The sequence below is a fragment of the Schistocerca nitens genome, chromosome 1, assembly GCF_023898315.1.
Source record: "Schistocerca nitens isolate TAMUIC-IGC-003100 chromosome 1, iqSchNite1.1, whole genome shotgun sequence".
Lineage (NCBI taxonomy): Eukaryota > Metazoa > Arthropoda > Insecta > Orthoptera > Acrididae > Schistocerca > Schistocerca nitens.
In genome coordinates, this window is record NC_064614.1 from 107,186,720 (window position 1) to 107,205,306 (window position 18,587).

Sequence of the window (18,587 nt, forward strand, 5' to 3'; positions counted from 1 at the left end):
CACCATGAATCGTGCAGGCTGAGGTCTTCAGAAGGCGGTTCAGCGGAGCTGCACGATTTGCAGCGGTCGGGGAGACCATACAGGTCTGTCACGTCTGACATGCTGCAGCGAGCTGTTGTTGTTATTCCCGAGGACTGTCGCATTACGACTCTAGAGGACATTTTGAGGACGATGAGGAGGTGATTCACACAGTGAAGCATTGGCTTCGCCACCAGGACAAGAGTTGGTACCGACAGGGCATCCACGCCCTTGTTTCGTGCTGGAGGAAGGCCATGGAACGGGATGATGATGATGATGACGACGACGTTTGGATTGTGGGGCGCTCAACTGCGCGGTCATCAGCGCCCGTACTAATTCCCAAATTTTATACAGTCCAATTTTTGTTTTACACAGTCCAGTCTAGTCACTGTCCCGAATGATGATGATGTCTATGATGATGATGATGATGGCGAAATGTTGAGGGCAACACAAACACCCAGTTCCCGGGCAGAGAAAATCCCCAACCCGCCTAGGAATGGAACTCGGGACCTCGTGATCCAGAGGCAGCAACGCTAGCCACTGGACCACGAGCTGCGGGAATATACAACAGGATGGAGATTACCTGGGTAAATAGGGTGTCTAGATAAAACACTGTCTTTCTTGTGTGTAATTTGAATTATGTTCAATAAAGAACTGTTGAAGAAAAAATGCGGTGCAATACTTTGTTGATGTAACGGGCGAATTGTGGCGCCTTGAAAATATTTTAAGTTCGGAATTAGCGTGGGCAGGCCGGAGTGGCCGAGCGGTTCTAGGCGCTACAGTCTAGAGCCGCGCGACCGCTACGGTCGCAGGTTCGAATCCTACCTCAGGCATGGATGTGTGTGATGTCCTTAGGTTAGTTAGGTTTAAGTAGTTCTAAGTTCTAGGGGACTGATGACCTCAGATGTTAAGTCCCGTAGTGCTCGGAGCCATTTTTTTTAATTCGCGTGGGCGCACGGGCCGCTCGGCAGGCGTGGCCCGCTCAGCAGGCCGACCACGTGGTGCCGGACGTTAGCTTAGCAACTGCGTAAAGCCGCACAACGGCCGGCCCGATCGCATAGCTGGGAATTCCATGGTGACACTGTGTCAATGAAGGAGACACGGCGGGAGTGCCAAAGATGGCGGTATTCTTGAGACGATAATGGCAGACATTTCACACTTCGTGTAGAAATTATTAGTAGCCAGATGAATCATGATACCACAAAAAGAAACATGTACATTACCATTATTTGCACGACGATTCTGATGGTGTAATCAGATTTTCAATATATTTATTAGTTTAAAGTTTAGTATCCGACAAAAAATTATACAAGTAACACCCAGCAACAGCAACGAATTTCCAAAATCTAAACGGTTCATCCAATTTCGCCGATTTACGTGTCTTTAGAAAGCCATTAGTGTAAAACTAAATTTGTATGAATTACAGGCACGTAACATAAATAGTACATGAGTTATTGGAAGTCAAAGTGGCCGATTACTATCGATCGCATCAGACCATAAGTACTCCACAGTTACATGAAAAAACTGTAGCAGCATACTTGTGAATATATTTATTCGTCTATGTCTTATATCCGACATATACTATTCATGAAGAAATTGGATAAATATTTACTGTGTGTTAGAAAGCACAGAGACATTAGGCTCCTGGCCTCCCTTTTGCTTCTTTTCTTTTCATATTTTAATAATGTGTGTTAGAGGGTGTTTATGGTCCAGCCGTAGGAATATTTATTTAATTTCAAGTATTTAAATGTAAATCCAGTATTTCGAATATGTTTCATTATTGTTCAAACAAATTTCGGGCTTGCAGCCGGTCGTCGTTCAATACTTCGCACGATATTTCAACTGGGCACCTGCCAGTCATCTTCAGGTTAGCCGTCGCAGACTGGCGATAAAGTTCTCCGCTCCGCAATATATAGCGTACTGTAACTATTCTGCGCATGCGTCGAAAACTTGACAGTTGAACCAACACTGCCCGCCGGCAGCGCCCTCCCTGGTGGAATAGCGGAACTCAGTCGCCGGCGGGCAGTGTTGGTTCAACTGTCAAGTTTTCGACGCATGCGCAGATTAGTTACAGTACGCTATATATTGCGGAGCGGAGAACTTTATCGCCAGTCTGCGACGGCTAACCTGAAGATGACGGGCAGGTGCCCAGTTGAAATATCGTGCTGCAAGCCCGAAATTTGTTTGAACAGTCAATTCGCCGGGAAAATTTTAAAATTCACATGTTTCATTATGTTTGTGGGTGTGCGTTGCTTTGAAGACAGGGCGGGAGCGCTCTAGTCAATCACAGCGATCCTTGCAAAAAGGACCGTGGAGAGACTGTATGGGAGTGGGGAGGAGCATCGTTTCCGGAGTTCTGAGCAGGAAGGCACTTCTGAAGAGTACGGCACAGGACACGGGAAGTACCGGGACGGTACAGCGCGAGAGACGCACGGTCGAGAGAGAGACTGGGAGTGAGGAGCGGTTTAGGTTTACGCTTGGTCGCGAGAGATAGAAACACTTCTGAGTGCGGACTTGTGAACTTGTCGAATTTTCGAGGTTTCTACAGTGAAGATGTAGTGTGCGTTTAGAAGTGAATACTCGGGAACTGTGTTGTTGTTCATAACTAATTACGTGCTGTAGGAATCTATTGTTTCCCTGTTATTCAAATTATACTTTACGTAATTGCTGGACCATCGACACCAATAAGTGTTTTGCAGAAATATACTGCATTGTCAAAAGTACTTCTAGTATCGTACGCATCATTTAAAGTCGTTAAGATAGTACCTGCAGATTTTATTTAACTGCAATGTTTCATTTATAAATTTATATGTTACTTTCATAATTCGCAATTGCCGAGTGATAGAAACCTTCGACCATTCGATTCATGTGTGTATTCTTATCGTATACTGTAGACTCAGCAGTATTTGGCCTGTAATGCGGCAACTGCGTATCCCGGCCCCTAGCCAACGAATCCAGCCAAAACTTTTAATATTGCAACTCTGAGTCGGAGGGAACGTATCTGAGGGCCACCACACCAATATCATTTCATCATAATTTTGAAAGCCCGCAACTTTCTGGGCAACCATCGTAAATGGCAATCTCTCACTCCATTTCCGGTGATGGAATACGTCGCCCAGTGTGCACTTCTTATCAATTAGCGCGGTACGCCACAAACAGAAGACGTGAGGGGTGCCAACCCTTTCCGCGAATGAATCACATCTCCGCCAGCGGTGACGTCCCCAAGTGACGAGCGACCGGTGCGGGCCTTGACCCAGCGCGGCGATCGAAGCGCCGGAGCGGCTATGTGATGCGGGCGGGTGAACGCCGCGAATCAGAGGCGGGCTTTTTGGGCGAGCACGCGTTCCGATCGTTTATTAACGTCCGCCTGACCGCTTTGCGGCGTCCGGCGCGCTGCGAACGCCGGCGCTGCAGGCGCGCGCCCGCCGTGGTGGCACCGAAATACCGGTGCCAACAGTTATCGGCGCCTATTGGGCGCGCTGAAAGGTTTTAGTGCGGCACTGAAGCATTTACGGCGACGTTTACTTTCATTGGCTGCACGCCGGGCTGGCATCCGCACGAATTAATATACGCCCAGTATTTCAAAAGGGACGTTCCGGTCTCATCGAGTGGAGGACGGCGACATTGAGTCTTTAACTGTCGATATCGAGAAGAGATGCAACTTATCCCCGCCCCCATGAACCATGGACCTTGCCGTTGGCGGAGAGGCTTGCGTGCCTCAGCGATACAGTTAGCCGTACCGTAGGTGCAACCACAGGGGAGGGGTATCTGTTGAGAGGCCAGACAAACGTGTGGTTCCTGAAGAGGGGCAGTAGCCTTTTCAGTAGTTGCAGGGGCAACAGTCTGGATGATTGACTGTACCACTAACCAAAACGACCTTGATGTGCTGGTACTGCGAACGGCTGAAAGCAAGGGGAAACTACAGTTGTAATTTTTCCCGGGGGCATGCAGCTTTACTGTATGGTTAAATGATGATGACGTCCTCTTGGGTAAAATATTCGGGAGGTAAAATAGTCCCCCATTCGGATCTCCGGGCGGGGACTACTCAGGAGGACGTCGTTATCAGGAGAAAGAAAACTGGCGTTCTACGGATCGGAGCGTGGAATGTCAGATCCCTTAATCGGGCAGGTAGGTTAGAAAATTTAAAAAGGGAAATGGATAGGTTAAAGTTAGATATAGTGGGAATTAACGAAGTTCGGTGGAGGAGGAGCAAGACTTCTAGTCAGGTGAATACAGGGTTATAAATACAGAATCAAATAGAGGTAATGTGGGAGTAGGTTTAATAATGAACAGGAAAATACGAATGAGGGTAAGTTATTACAAACAGCATAGTGAACGCATTATTGTGGCCAAGATAGATACGAAGCCCACGCCTGCCACAGTGGTACAAGTTTATATGCCAACTAGCTCCGCAGATGACGAAGAGATAGATGAAATGTATGATGAGATAAAGCAAATTATTCAGATAGCGAAGAGAGAAGAAAATTTAATAGTCATGCGTGACTGGAATTCGATAGTAGGAAAAGGGAGAGAAGGAAATGTAGTAGGTGAAAATGGATTGGGGGGAAGAAATGAAAGAGGAAGCCGCCTGGTAGAATTTTGCACAGAGCATAGCTTAATCATAGCTAACACTTGGTTCAAGAATCATAAAATAAGGTTGTATACAGGGAAGAAGTCTGGTGATACTAGATGGTATCAGATAGATTATATAATGGTAAGACAGAGATTTAGGAACCACGTTTTAAATTGTAAGACATTTCCAGGGGAATATGTGGACTCTGACCACAATCTATTGGTTATGAACTGTAAATTAAAACTGAAGAAACTGCAAAAAAGTGGGAAATTGAGGAGATGGGACCTGGATAAACTGAAAAAAAACAGAGGTTGTACACAGCTTTAGGGAGAGCATTAGGGAACGATTGACAAGAATGGGGAAAAGAAATACAGTAGAAGAAGAATGGGTAGCTTTCAGAGACGAAATAGTGAAGGTAGCAGAGGATCAAGTAGGTAAAACGACGAGGGCTAGTAGAAATCCTTGGGTAACGGAAGAGATATTGAATTTAATTGATAAAAGGAGAAAATATAAAAATGCAGTAAATGAAGCAGGCAAAAAGGAATACAAACGTCTCAAAAATGAGATTGACAGGAAGTGCAAAATGGCTAAGCAGGGATGGCTAGAGGACAAATGTAAGGATGTAGAGGCACATATCACAAGGGGTAAGATAAATACTGCCTACAGGAAAATTAAAGAGACCTTTGGAGAAAAGAGAACGACTTGCATGAATATCAAGAGCTCATATGGAAACCTAGTACTAAGCAAAGAAGGGAAAGCAGAAAGGTGGAAAGAGTATATAGAGGGTCTATACAAGGGCGATGTTCTTGAGGACAATATTATAGAAATGGAAGAGAATGTAAATGAAGATGAAATAGGAGATATGATACTACGTGAAGAGTTTGACAGAGCACTGAAAGACCTAAGTCGAAACAAGGCCCTGGGAGCAGACAATTTTCCATTAGAACTACTGACAGCCTTGGGAGAGCCAGGCCTAACAAAACTCTACCATCTGGTGAGCAAGATGTATAAGAGAGGCGAAATACCCTCAGACTTGAAGAAGAATATAATTATTCCAATCCAAAAGAAAGCAGGTGTTGACAGATGTGAAAATTACCGAACTATCAGTTTAATAAGTCACGGCTGCAAAATACTAACGCGAATTCTTTACAGACGAATGGAAAAACTGGAAGAAGCCGACGTAGGGGAAGATCAGTTTGGATTCCGTAGAAATGTTGGAACACGTGAGACAATATTGACCCTACGACTTATCTTAGAAGATAGATTAAGGAATGGCAAACCTACGTTTCTAACATAGAGAAAGCTTTTGACAATGTTGACTGGAATACTCTCTTTCGAATTCTGATGGTGGCAGGGGTAAAATACAGGGAGCGAAAGGTGGCAGTCATAAGAGGCGAGGGACAAGAAAGGGAAGCAGTGGATGGGAAGGGAGTGAGACAGGGTTGTAGCCTCTGCCCGATGTTATTCTATCTGTATACTGAGCAAGCAGTAAAGGAAACAAAAGAAATATTCGCAGTAGGTATTAAAATCCATGGAGAAGAAATAAAAACTTTGAGGTTCGCCGATGACATTGTAATTCTGTCAGAGACAGCAAAGGACTTGGAAGAGCAGTTGAACGGAATGGATAGTGTCTTGAAAGGAGGATATAAGATGAACATTAACAAAAGCAAAATGAGGATAATGGAATGTAGTCGAATTAAATCGGGTGATGCTGAGGGAATTAGATTAGGAAATGAGACAGTTAAAGTACTAAAGGAGTTTTGCTATTTGGGGAACAAAATAAGTGATGATGGTCGAAGTAGAGAGGATATAAAATGTAGACTGGCAATGGCAAGGAAAGCGCTTCTGAAGAAGAGAAATTTGTTATTATCGAATATAGATTTAACTGTAAGGAAGTCGTTTCTGAAAGTATTTTTATGGAGTGTAGCCATGTATGGAAGTGAAACATGGACGATGCACATGGCACAATCCGAATGGAACCACGAGTATATCAAAGAGTGCGTGATCGACAGCGGTCAAGGGCCGAACGATGTTACAGGTTTCGTGCTAACCACATGCAACACAGGCTATAGTGTCTACTTGTACGTAAGAGACAGATAGGAAAGGGAGCACAGATTGGCCCGTATAGGTTTACGGACGTATCATTATGTAAACGTCTAGTTTCGACCAGTAATACCTGCTGCAGGAATATGTGGCACTTCCGTCAATATCTTGTGTTCTGTCTGTACTCTAGACATCAACGAATCTTCCTGTCTTATATATGGGTAATGTTTGTCGACCTATTGATGATACAAGTTCTAAACTAATAGAAAACAATAAAATTATTAATAAAACAGATTTTAGCCTTGCTGGCCGCGGTGGTCTGGCGGTTCTAGGCGCTCAGTCCGGAACCGCGCGACTGCTACGGTCGCAGGTTCGAATCCTGCCTCGGGCATGGATGTGTGTGATGTCCTTAGGTTAGTTAGGTTTAAGTAGTTCTAAGTTCTAGGGGACTGATGACCACAGATGTTAAGTCCCATAGTGCTCAGAGCCATTTGAACCATTTTTGATTTTAGCCTTTTTGAGGGCGTTCCTCAAGCAATAAACAGTGGCAGGTGAAATTACTGTGACCAACTCACCAATGTTATACTAATAACACTTACCTCAGGTGATTACGCATTTTCGCACTGCATACATGACCAGCCGCCGCAGGAATATCCGCGCGGTCTAGGGCACCTTGTCACGGTTCGCGCCCCCGATACCACAGCAGTTTGGTCCAGTAGGATCTTACCACAAATTTCCACCACCAGCTACTTCCGCATTTATATCAATTGTATTTCTGGAAAGGCAAGATGTGTGAACTCTTGAAGTGATTCTTAAGAAAAGAGTAATAACAGTATAGTGAATTACGATCCACCTGCCGTTGGCATCACAGGTGAACGTCGACTATGGTGTTGCGTGAAAAGCATGCGGTAACCTACGATCATCACTGGCGGCCGAAGATTTCCGGCAAAAGTCACCCTCATTCTGCCAACGGCCTTGTCGAAGATGGTTCAAATGGCTCTGAGCACTATGGGACTTAACATCTATGGTCATCAGTCCCCTAGAACTTAGAACTACTTAAACCTAACTAACCTAAGGACAGCACACAACACCCAGCCATCACGAGGCAGAGAAAATCCCTGACCCCGCCGGGAATCGAACCAGGGAACCCGGGCGTGGGAAGCGAGAACGCTACCGCACGACCACGAGATGCGGACCCTTGTCGAAGAGGGAGCGGGCACAGGCTCAGGGTACTCTCTTGCCCTTGGGGTGGGAAACTGCACCTAAAGATGCAAGAATCAGCAATGATCAACGGCATGAGGATGCAAAAGGCAGTCGAAGAAGAGAATTTTGTTAACAGCGAATATAAATTTAAGTGTTAGTAAGTCTTTTCGGAGATTTATGTCTGGAGTGTAGTCTTGTACGGAGGTGAAACGTGGACTATAAGTAGTTTAGACAATAACAGAATAGAAAGTTTTGAAATGTGGGGCTAGAGAAGAATGCTGAAGATCAGGTGGGTAGATCGCGTACCTAATGAGGAAGTAATGAATTGAGAAGAAACTGGAACTTACGGCATAACTTGACGAAAAGAAGGGATTGATTGATAAGACATCTCAAGGAATCATCAGTTTGGTACCGGAGTGAGTGTGTGTGTGGTGGAGGGGAGGGGGGGGGGGGTGGCGGGGAGGGTGAGTAAAAATCGTAGAGGGATACTGAAACATGAATACAGCAAGGAGGTTGAAATGGATGTAGGATGCAGTAGTTATGCTAAGGCTTACATGGGATAGCGTGGAGAGCTACTCACACCACTATTCGCATTAAAGACCACAATTACACATTCACCAGTAAACAACCTATGAAAACTAACGGCTCGCCTGTCACCTGCTTCGGGTTTCTAAGGGTATCACGAGCACGTATTGTGGCAGAGAAAGGCCAAAGGAGGCGTCACGGATACGCTTGGCCGTAACAGGGAAGTGCTTGCCATCAATTCCGTAATTTGGCAGATCTGCCAAGTTGTTACCGCACTTCCTGCTGATCCGTCCTGTGACATTTCAGTCACTTGAGACGTGACGTAGACCTGCCGACTTTGCTACACTGCACTGTGTGGTGTACTCAAATTGCAACAAGGGCTACAATTTACGGCAATGTATCTCGTCAAAAACAAGCGAAGGAGACTAAGAATTGAGGTATCACAAGGTTCAAAAATGCTTCGCTAGCTTGTAATATACAGCAATGAATGATGGTCAGTTTTTTCAAGAAACTGGTCCTCATTTAGCAACTTAGTTCAAACGGAAATTCAATAATTCGTAACAATCACACTCCCTTAAACAAAGAAACTTCATGGTATGTGTTCAATGAAAGCTTGGTGAAGCGGTTCATCCTGATTGGTTATAAGGCACTGTTCAAGCATGTGGTACTGGTGGGTTAGTTTACATATGACGAAATGTGATTCATGGCACAAGAAGCAATGCCGTCTCTCTATCAACTGAACTAATTTCACTGATTTGAAATGTATGGCTGTTTTTGTTCTTTTGATTCAATACAGCTCTCCACGCTGGTCTATCCTGTGCAAACCTCTTTATCTCTGCGTAATTGCTGCATTGATTGAACATGCTTACTGTAACGATACCTTGGTCTCCCTCTACACTTTTTATCACCCACACTACCCTCCATTAGCAAATTGATACTTCCTTGATGCCTTAGGGTGTGTCCTGGTGTCCTGTCAAGTTGTCAGTAACTTTCTTTCCCAACCCTCCCTCAACACCCCCCCCCCAAAAAAAAAAAAGTTTGATTCATAGCGTTCTAATTAGTTTAGTTATCCGATTCGCCCATCTAATCTTTAGCATTCTTCTCTACCATCACATTTCAAAAGTTTATATTCCCTTATAATCTGCATTGCTTATTGTGGCATCGCCCGGAGATAGCTGTACCTCACCAAAGGCTGCAAAGGGAATCGATAACACAGACATCAGCGGGGCTCACAAGCCCCAGCAACCAACGGGATGCACTCCTGAACACACGCCACCCCTTTCAGGGTAGCAGCGCCCTCACGGTGAGGTCAATATAGTGCCGAGCATGCAAGAGCTCAGACCCAGTTTGTGATCTCAGCTGAAGCGATCAACATCACGGAGTAGGACTAATCAGTGATCAAAAGTCTCTGACGGACAGATACTATCGTTAATGTGGAACATTATACTTCAAGAGAACAGTTTGTTAATTAGTGCATCATTTTATGATACTTTGCTGGTCAACGACAGTTACAAAATTATCCAGTAATCCTGTGGCAAAGAAGTGTGTTAAAGTTAAGTAAATCTTTTATTCATTAATACAATAAAGTGAACTAATATTTCATGTGATCTAGTTCCTATGTGGCACCTCACCGAGCAGTCAAAGATGAGATATTTGCGGCGGAAGGACTGTGGTTTCGTCGGCCCATAGCACTTATCAACTACGTTTCACACCCGCACAAGGCTGATACTTTCAGGAAATATTTCGCACTTAAAACTGCAGTCTGGTGCCTATACAAGTTGCAGAAAACCTTTTGCTCCATGTATTTTATCCCTGCAACCTTCAGATTTTCAAAGAGTTTATTCTAAACAGCGTAGTCAAAAGCTTTCTCAGAATCTACCAGTGTTTTAAACGTAGGTTTGACTTTCTTTAGCTCACCTCCTAAGGCAAGTCGTAAGGTCAGCACAGCCTAACGTGCCCTTTTATTTCTCCGAAGCCCAAAACGATCTTCCCCGAGATTCGGCTTCTACCAATTTTTCCATTTTTCTGTACATAATTCGTGTCAGTATCTTGCAACCATGACTTACAAAACTGATAGTCGGTTTAGTATTGTTTTAAAACCTGCTGTAAATATAGGAGTGTAATGAACGATTGCTGAAGCTGTTAGATGAGGTTTCTCTGTAAAAATGTTTCCCATTTGCGTTGCTTACGCTTGGGGCCATTAAGAAAGAAGTCGCTGTCACTACACTCAATACAACACAAGTACTCTTCAAGTCCAACTTGTGGATTTCGCAAGGTTAATGTGACGAATTTGATGGCTGCAGTAGATTCCAGGTGTTTGGTTCCGAACTGCACTGGCGCTCTCACGTTTTCTAGTTACTGTGCAATGTAAATATCGATAAATCAAAACGTGTCTCCGTAGCTCAATATTTTGTGAACAAATCACAGAAGCTGCTCATGAACTGCCATCGGACATGTTTACCACTGTTGTCAACGTACGTTTATGTGGCAATCACAAAAATTAAAAGTATTTCAGGTCTGTGTGACTTATACCATCAACAACTCATTCTCATGTGACGCTTCGGGTCCATCGAAAATGTAGTTAAAGACATTGCTCTCCCTGCCAGTTTAAGAGATGTGATGTCACTGAACGAAGTATGAAAATATGTTTAATAATAGGAGTAAGCTGCCTGAAGGCTAACTAAGTTTTCATTTATGTTAGTATTAACTTAAGTGTTTTTCTGTTCCATATTAAACTTGTTTAATTGTGTATTAATGTGATAGCAGTCAAACGTGACTCCACTATTCTCAAACCAGTCTGTCAACTTAACAAACTAAAATAAGTGAATTTTTTGGTAACGAAATGTCCGAGTATTTATGCATGAAATGTCTCATCTCAAAAGAATTGGTGACTACAAAACTGCTCTTAAATTTTCTGAGTCTGTAATATTTCCGAACCTGTGGAGGATTTTGTATCCTGACTCACATTTTAGTAGAGTTAATTCCCGCCCATGTGTTTGGATTACAGTTGTATGTGTAAAATATGCCTTTTGTCTTCCGGCATCTGCTGGATAAATATTACTTCTCAGACAGTCTTTTAACTGAATTTGGATATTATACAACAGCTTCATTCATTTGTACTGATAAATTTTGGAATAAGTCAAATGAGTTGATCCCCCATGAAACCTATTATCTTGGTATGGTCTTTAGTTGATATAAATCTTCAATTCATGGTACCTAAATACGGGATGTGGTTTCAGCATTCGATATATGGATTTTGTAGAGGAATCCTAAAATACAATTACGGGAGAATTGTGTAGTATCAGTGGAATCAGCGACAATGCGCTGTTGTCATAAATATGTCTTATATATACACTCCTGGAAATGGAAAAAAGAACACATTGACACCGGTGTGTCAGACCCACCATACTTGCTCCGGACACTGCGAGAGGGCTGTACAAGCAATGATTACACGCACGGCACAGCGGACACACCAGGAACCGCGGTGTTGGCCGTCGAATGGCGCTAGCTGCGCAGCATTTGTGCACCGCCGCCGTCAGTGTCAGCCAGTTTGCCGTGGCATACGGAGCTCCATCGCAGTCTTTAACACTGGTAGCATGCCGCGACAGCGTGGACGTGAACCGTATGTGCAGTTGACGGACTTTGAGCGAGGGCGTATAGTGGGCATGCGGGAGGCCGGGTGGACGTACCACCGAATTGCTCAACACGTGGGGCGTGAGGTCTCCACAGTACATCGATGTTGTCGCCAGTGGTCGGCGGAAGGTGCACGTGCCCGTCGACCTGGGACCGGACCGCAGCGACGCACGGATGCACGCCAAGACCGTAGGATCCTACGCAGTGCCGTAGGGGACCGCACCGCCACTTCCCAGCAAATTAGGGACACTGTGGCTCCTGGGGTATCGGCGAGGACCATTCGCAACCGTCTCCATGAAGCTGGGCTACGGTCCCGCACACCGTTAGGCCGTCTTCCGCTCACGCCCCAACATCGTGCAGCCCGCCTCCAGTGGTGTCGCGACAGGCGTGAATGGAGGGACGAATGGAGACGTGTCGTCTTCAGTGATGAGAGTCGCTTCTGCCTTGGTGCCAATGATGGTCGTATGCGTGTTTGGCACCGTGCAGGTGAGCGCCACAATCAGGACTGCATACGATCGAGGCACACAGGGCCAACACCCGGCATCATGGTGTGGGGAGCGATCTCCTACACTGGCCGTACACCACAGGTGATCGTCGAGGGGACACTGAATAGTGCACGGTACATCCAAACCGTCATCGAACCCTTCGTTCTACCATTCCTAGACCGGCAAGGGAACTTGCTGTTCCAACAGGACAATGCACGTCCGCATGTATCCCGTGCCACCCAACGTGCTCTAGAAGGTGTAAGTCAACTACCCTGGCCAGCAAGATCTCCGGATCTGTCCCCCATTGAGCATGTTTGGGACTGGATGAAGCGTCGTCTCACGCGGTCTGCACGTCCAGCACGAACGCTGGTCCAACTGAGGCGCCAGGTGGAAATGGCATGACAAGCCGTTCCACAAGACTACATCCAGCATCTCTACGATCGTCTCCATGGGAGAATAGCAGCCTGCATTGCTGCGAAAGGTGGATATACACTGTACTAGTGCCGACATTGTGCATGCTCTGTTGCCTGTGTCTATGTGCCTGTGGTTCTGTCAGTGTGATCATGTGATGTATCTGACCCCAGGAATGTGTCAATAAAGTTTCCCCTTCCTGGGACAATGAATTCACGATGTTCTTATTTCAATTTCCAGGAGTGTACATATATAAAGTTTACAGACTTATTTTTTAGATGTCGCTATCGACCTTGCTGAGAGAATTTGCTTTCCACAGAATATCACAGCGGGACGTGAAAAACGAAAGAGCCTTAAAGAGGGCATTCGGTGTCGGGAATGGAATTCAGGTATAAATACACTGACATAAAAAAATCGCAACACCAAAAAGTAATTACGGCAGAGTAATAAAACTTGTAAAATACTTTTATCTAGGTAACATGCCACTGAAAATGCTGATACTTTAATAACCGGTGTAACCGCCTGAGACCTGGTAATTAAGGAAGGCAGGATTGGGTTACGATTGTGGACGGGACCTGAATCAAATACTATTGGTTTGCTTTGCAATTTCACTCATTTATTTTAATAAATAATTTTTGAAAACAAGCCAGTGAGGTCGCAATCAGACTTTTAATGCACCTAACCACAATCACGGCTGAGGGCCTTTAACGCGAAAAATGGCAATTATTTAAAATTTAACAAATACATAAAATACAGACAGCTAATAATTTTCAAGACAAGCCAATGTGGTCGCAATCAGAATTTTAAGGCAAGTAACAACAATTAGATGAAGGCCTTTGACGCCAAAATGGCAATTATAAAAAAAATTAACAAATATACTGTCAAACGGCGAATGGCATAACAAAAGTTAATTAAAAAAAACAAACAACAGATCACAAACAGGTGAGACAAATTATGGTAACTTAATAATACAATAGTAAAATAAAACACAAGGGCCAGTGACAGACGGTGTTCCAGGAATCGACCTCAGAGTAGGTCACCCCCAAAACACTTTCGCGAGCGAAGAGAAAGGCAGCCAAGAGTTGCTTTCAGATCACAAGATGGTAACTCGAACTAGTGGCAGTCTAACGAGCGACTAATGATAATCTTGGTGGGGCTACCTGACATCCAACAAAACAAGTGCAAGATGTAAAATTACGCGAAAGCCGGAGTCGGCGGTCTGGGCTCTGCCCACAGAATATTATGCTTAGAGCGCCCAGAACAAGAAGGAATGACTCCCACTAAGGAAGAAAAACGCGACCCAACCTACAATCAAGAAGCTGTCAAACTTCCACGCCTCACCGGCCAGTGGCGGCAAGGCGAGGAAATGTACATTGCGGTTACATACACTAACCAACAGGGCAGGTAACTGGGGCTTTAGCGGCGACAAGACAGAAAAGTACCGCTGGTCGAACTTAACAATGTAAGAAGCTGAAAATGGTAAATAGTAATTAGAAGCTCAGGAAGGTTGATCAGATCCGCCTTCCCCAGGTACTCCACCCGCTGCTTTTCGCCTCGGCGGCACTACGAGCAGCAACACGAACCCAAGTCACTGGAGAATCGCAAGATTTCACAATGGTGGAGGTCTCCCTACGCGAATTTCAATGCACTCAACTTAAACATGCAGGATACGGTTTCGACGAGGTCGTGCACCCTCGTGTCCACTGCCCTTCGATCCGGCAGTCCATACACGCCGCCGGCGGTCCCGGCGTGTTGTCGCTCTGAGCGGACCTCTCTGCTCCTGCGTCCCCAACAGAACTAACCACTCACACCACACGGAAGAAGCACGAGATCGCCCCAAAGATAGGGCAGCAGAACTACCGGGTAATCAAAAAGTCAGTATAAATTTGAAAACTTAATAAACCACGGAATAATGTAGACAGAGAGGTAAAAATTGACACACATGCTTGGAATGACATGGGGTTTTATTAGAACCAAAAAAAAGAAACGAGGTATTTCTAGACGCGTGAAAGATCTCTTGCGCGAGTCGTTTGGTGAAGATCGTGTGCTCAGCCGCCACATTCGTCATGCTTGGCCTCCCAGGTCCCTAGACCTCAGTCCGTGCGATTATTGGCTTTGGGGTTAACTGAAGTCGCAAGTGTATTGTGATCAACCGACATCTCTAGGGATGCTTAAAGACAACATCTGACGCCAATGCCTCACCATAACTCCGGACATGCTTTACAGTGCTGTTCACAACATTATTCCTCGACTACAGCTATTGTTGAAGAATGATGGTGGACATATTGAGAATTTCCTGTAAAGAACATCATCTTTGCTTTGTCTTACTTTGTTATGCTAATTATTGCTATTCTGATCAGATGAAGCGCCATCTGTCGGACATTTTTTGAACTGTTGTATTTTTTTTTTTTTTGTTCTAATAAAACCCCATGTCATTCTAAGCATGTGTGTCAATTTGTACCTCTCCATCTACATTATTCCGTGATTTATTCAGTTTTCAAATTAAACTGACTTTTTGATCGCCCGGTACATATCGATAAGCGCCGCTGCTGCCACCAGCGGACAGTCAACGCTTACGAAACCGAGTGGCGCCAGTGAACACAAGAAAGAAGACAAACAACGATACCATGGCAACTAAACCATACAGTCTGGCAGAAAGCTACACACGGCACCAACGCGAGCCGCAGCACTGCTCACCGCCAGAATGTTGAAGGCTAGCATGCAAACGCGCATGCGAAATCGACCCCATACCGAAACTCCGTGTGCAGGTGTAGTACGTCTAGAATGCAGACAAGTTGGCTACAGGCCCTCAACCGGCCTCCTTCTAACCGACACACGGCCATCGCTGGCACCGAGGTAGCACCATCATTCATCAGAAAACACAACAGACCTCAACCTCGCCCTCCAATGACCTCTCTCGTTCGAGACCACTGAAGTTGCAAGTGACGATGGTTTAGGTTCAGTGGAACGCACGCTACAGGGCGTCTGGCTTGGAGATGTCCTTCAAGTAACTGATTTGAAACATATGAATCTTCCTAGCAGATTAAAACTGTGTGCCGGACCGAGACTCGAACACGGGACCTTTGCCTTTCGCGGGCAAGTGCTCTACTAACTGAGCTACCTAAGCACGACTCACGCCCAGTCCTCACAGCTTTACTTCTGCCAGTACCTCGCCTCCTACCTTCCAAACTTTACAGAAGCTCTCCTGCGAACCTTGCAGAAAGGATATTGCAGAGACATAGCTTAGCCACAGCCTGGGGGATGTTCCCAGAATGAGATTTTTACTCTGCAACGGAGTGTGCACTGATATGGTAGAGCACTTGCCCACGAAAGGCAAAGGTCCCGAGTTTGAGACTCGGTCCGGTACACGGTTTTAATCTGCCAAGAAGTTTCATATCAGCGCACACTCCGCTGCAGAGTGAAACAGTTCTTTGTGTCACTGTAGTGCAAACTGCTGCTTAAATTGCTGCTGCAGACGCAGTACGATGCGCTAGAGCTACACACCTAATTCGATGGTGTTCCCTCTCGATAGTGCCAGTGGCCGTTCGTATCCCGGTCTTCTTGCGACCGTGTACCACCACTGCCAGCACTCACGTACAGTGTTTCCGCGGCATCACAGTTGGTACATCCAGCTCCTCGTAGCCCTATTACACGACCCCGCTGAAACTCAGTGAGGTGTTGATAATGGCGCCTTTGTCGAAAGGCTCAAAATCATGAAAAGTTCAATTTTTACTTTTTTGCGTTTTCTGAATCTGCAGACTATTACCTTTTAATAGATATATAATTTATTCAATTCTGAAGACTACAACTATTTTTAAATTTTTTTTGAAATGTGTTCTACATGGGCGTGACCCACTGTGGCGCTGTTAAACTGCTGTCAAATGGTGTTATTATTAACGTCCGTGTTCATCAGGTACATTTTAGTGATGTGAGATAAAGTATGTGTTGTGGCTAACCTGTGATGGTTCAATATATATCGTTGGTGTGATTGTCGATTGTTTCATGTTTATTTACTCTGTCGTTATCTCGAAAATATTCGTAATTAATTCTGTTTCTTGAGTCTCTGTTTTGTTGAAGTATAATAATGAGTAAAAGTAAAGTTATTAGAAATCCTCTGAAGGCTTTTAAGAAAAGGAGAAATGTTGGAAAGCCAAAGGTATGTGTTATTACTGTAAACAATAAAGACGATGAAAATCCCCAACATAGCTTGTGTCCCAAAGAAGAAGACAGTTGGTGTAAATATAACAAAGGATTGCTAACTGGTGAAGTGTACACTCATAAGCATAGTCTGCCTCATGCAGTAATGGAGGTGATAAAACCTATTTTCAGAGACTTAGCAGCACCTGAACTGTTGAAAAAGTGTATTCACGGAAAAACTCAAAACCCCAATGAAAGTGTAAATAGTGTTATATGGTCGAGAATCCCCAAGACTGTATTTGTTGGAACAGAAACACTTCACTTTGGTGTGTATGATGCTGTTGCGACTTTCAATGATGGCAACATTGTAAGGTGCAAGGTATTTAGAAATATGGGAATGAAGATAGGTTCTAACATGGTACGAGCGATGCTTGCTTTAGACAAGGAACGCCTTCGGGCTGCAGACAGGGCTGTAAAGAGTCTAGAAATACAAGCAAGAGTAAACAGGAGGAGGAACAAGAGGAAGCTGGAGGAGGAGTTTGCAGAGGATGAAGATAATCCATCCTATGGACATGGAATGCACTAAAAAGTTAATCCAATCTTTGTCGCTCGATTCCCAAAACTTTTATTTTCTCATACTAATTACATGTTTTCTAAGGATCTTCCAAACACATTTGTTTCAAACTTCCAGTAAATGTTACACAGTACCTTCTGCATAATTTAATACAGCCTTTTTCCAAAAAACTGTGTATTTTTGAATATATAAATAAAAAATTGCAAAAAAATGTTGTGAATTTTCATTACAATTGAAAAAAAATCATCTTTAATAACTGAACTAAAATTTTGTAAAATCCCTGTGTTAAGTTGTAGCCCATATTCCAATAAATAATCTGTAAAAAGTTCAACTTCCTACCTCAAATACTTTGTGGGGAAAGATGTAATTTATAAGCGTTATTTTAACATTGCAAGTATAGGGCGTTCCGGAGCCCCTTAACGCCATTCCTGACTAACATGTACTCACCACGTCTAATCTAGAAGGTAACTAACCCTGACGACCGTTACAGCGCGTATTTAAAGCAAAACTTATCTGCATCCTCCTAGCCGGCCGCGGTGTGTTAAGTTGTAGCCCATATTCCAATAAATAATCTGTAAAAAGTTCAACTTCCTACCTCAAATACTTTGTGGGGAAAGATGTAATTTATAAGCGTTATTTTAACATTGCAAGTATAGGGCGTTCCGGAGCCCCTTAACGCCATTCCTGACTAACATGTACTCACCACGTCTAATCTAGAAGGTAACTAACCCTGACGACCGTTACAGCGCGTATTTAAAGCAAAACTTATCTGCATCCTCCTAGCCGGCCGCGGTGGCCGAGCGGTTCTAGGCGCTCCAGTCCGGAACCGCGCTGCTGCTACGGTCGCAGGTTCGAATCCTGCCTCGGGCATGGATGTGTGTGATGTCCTTAGGTTTAAGTAGTTCTAAGTCTAGGGGACTGATGACCTCAGATGTTGAGTCCCATAGTGCTCAAAGCCCTTTGAACCCATTTGCATCCTCATACT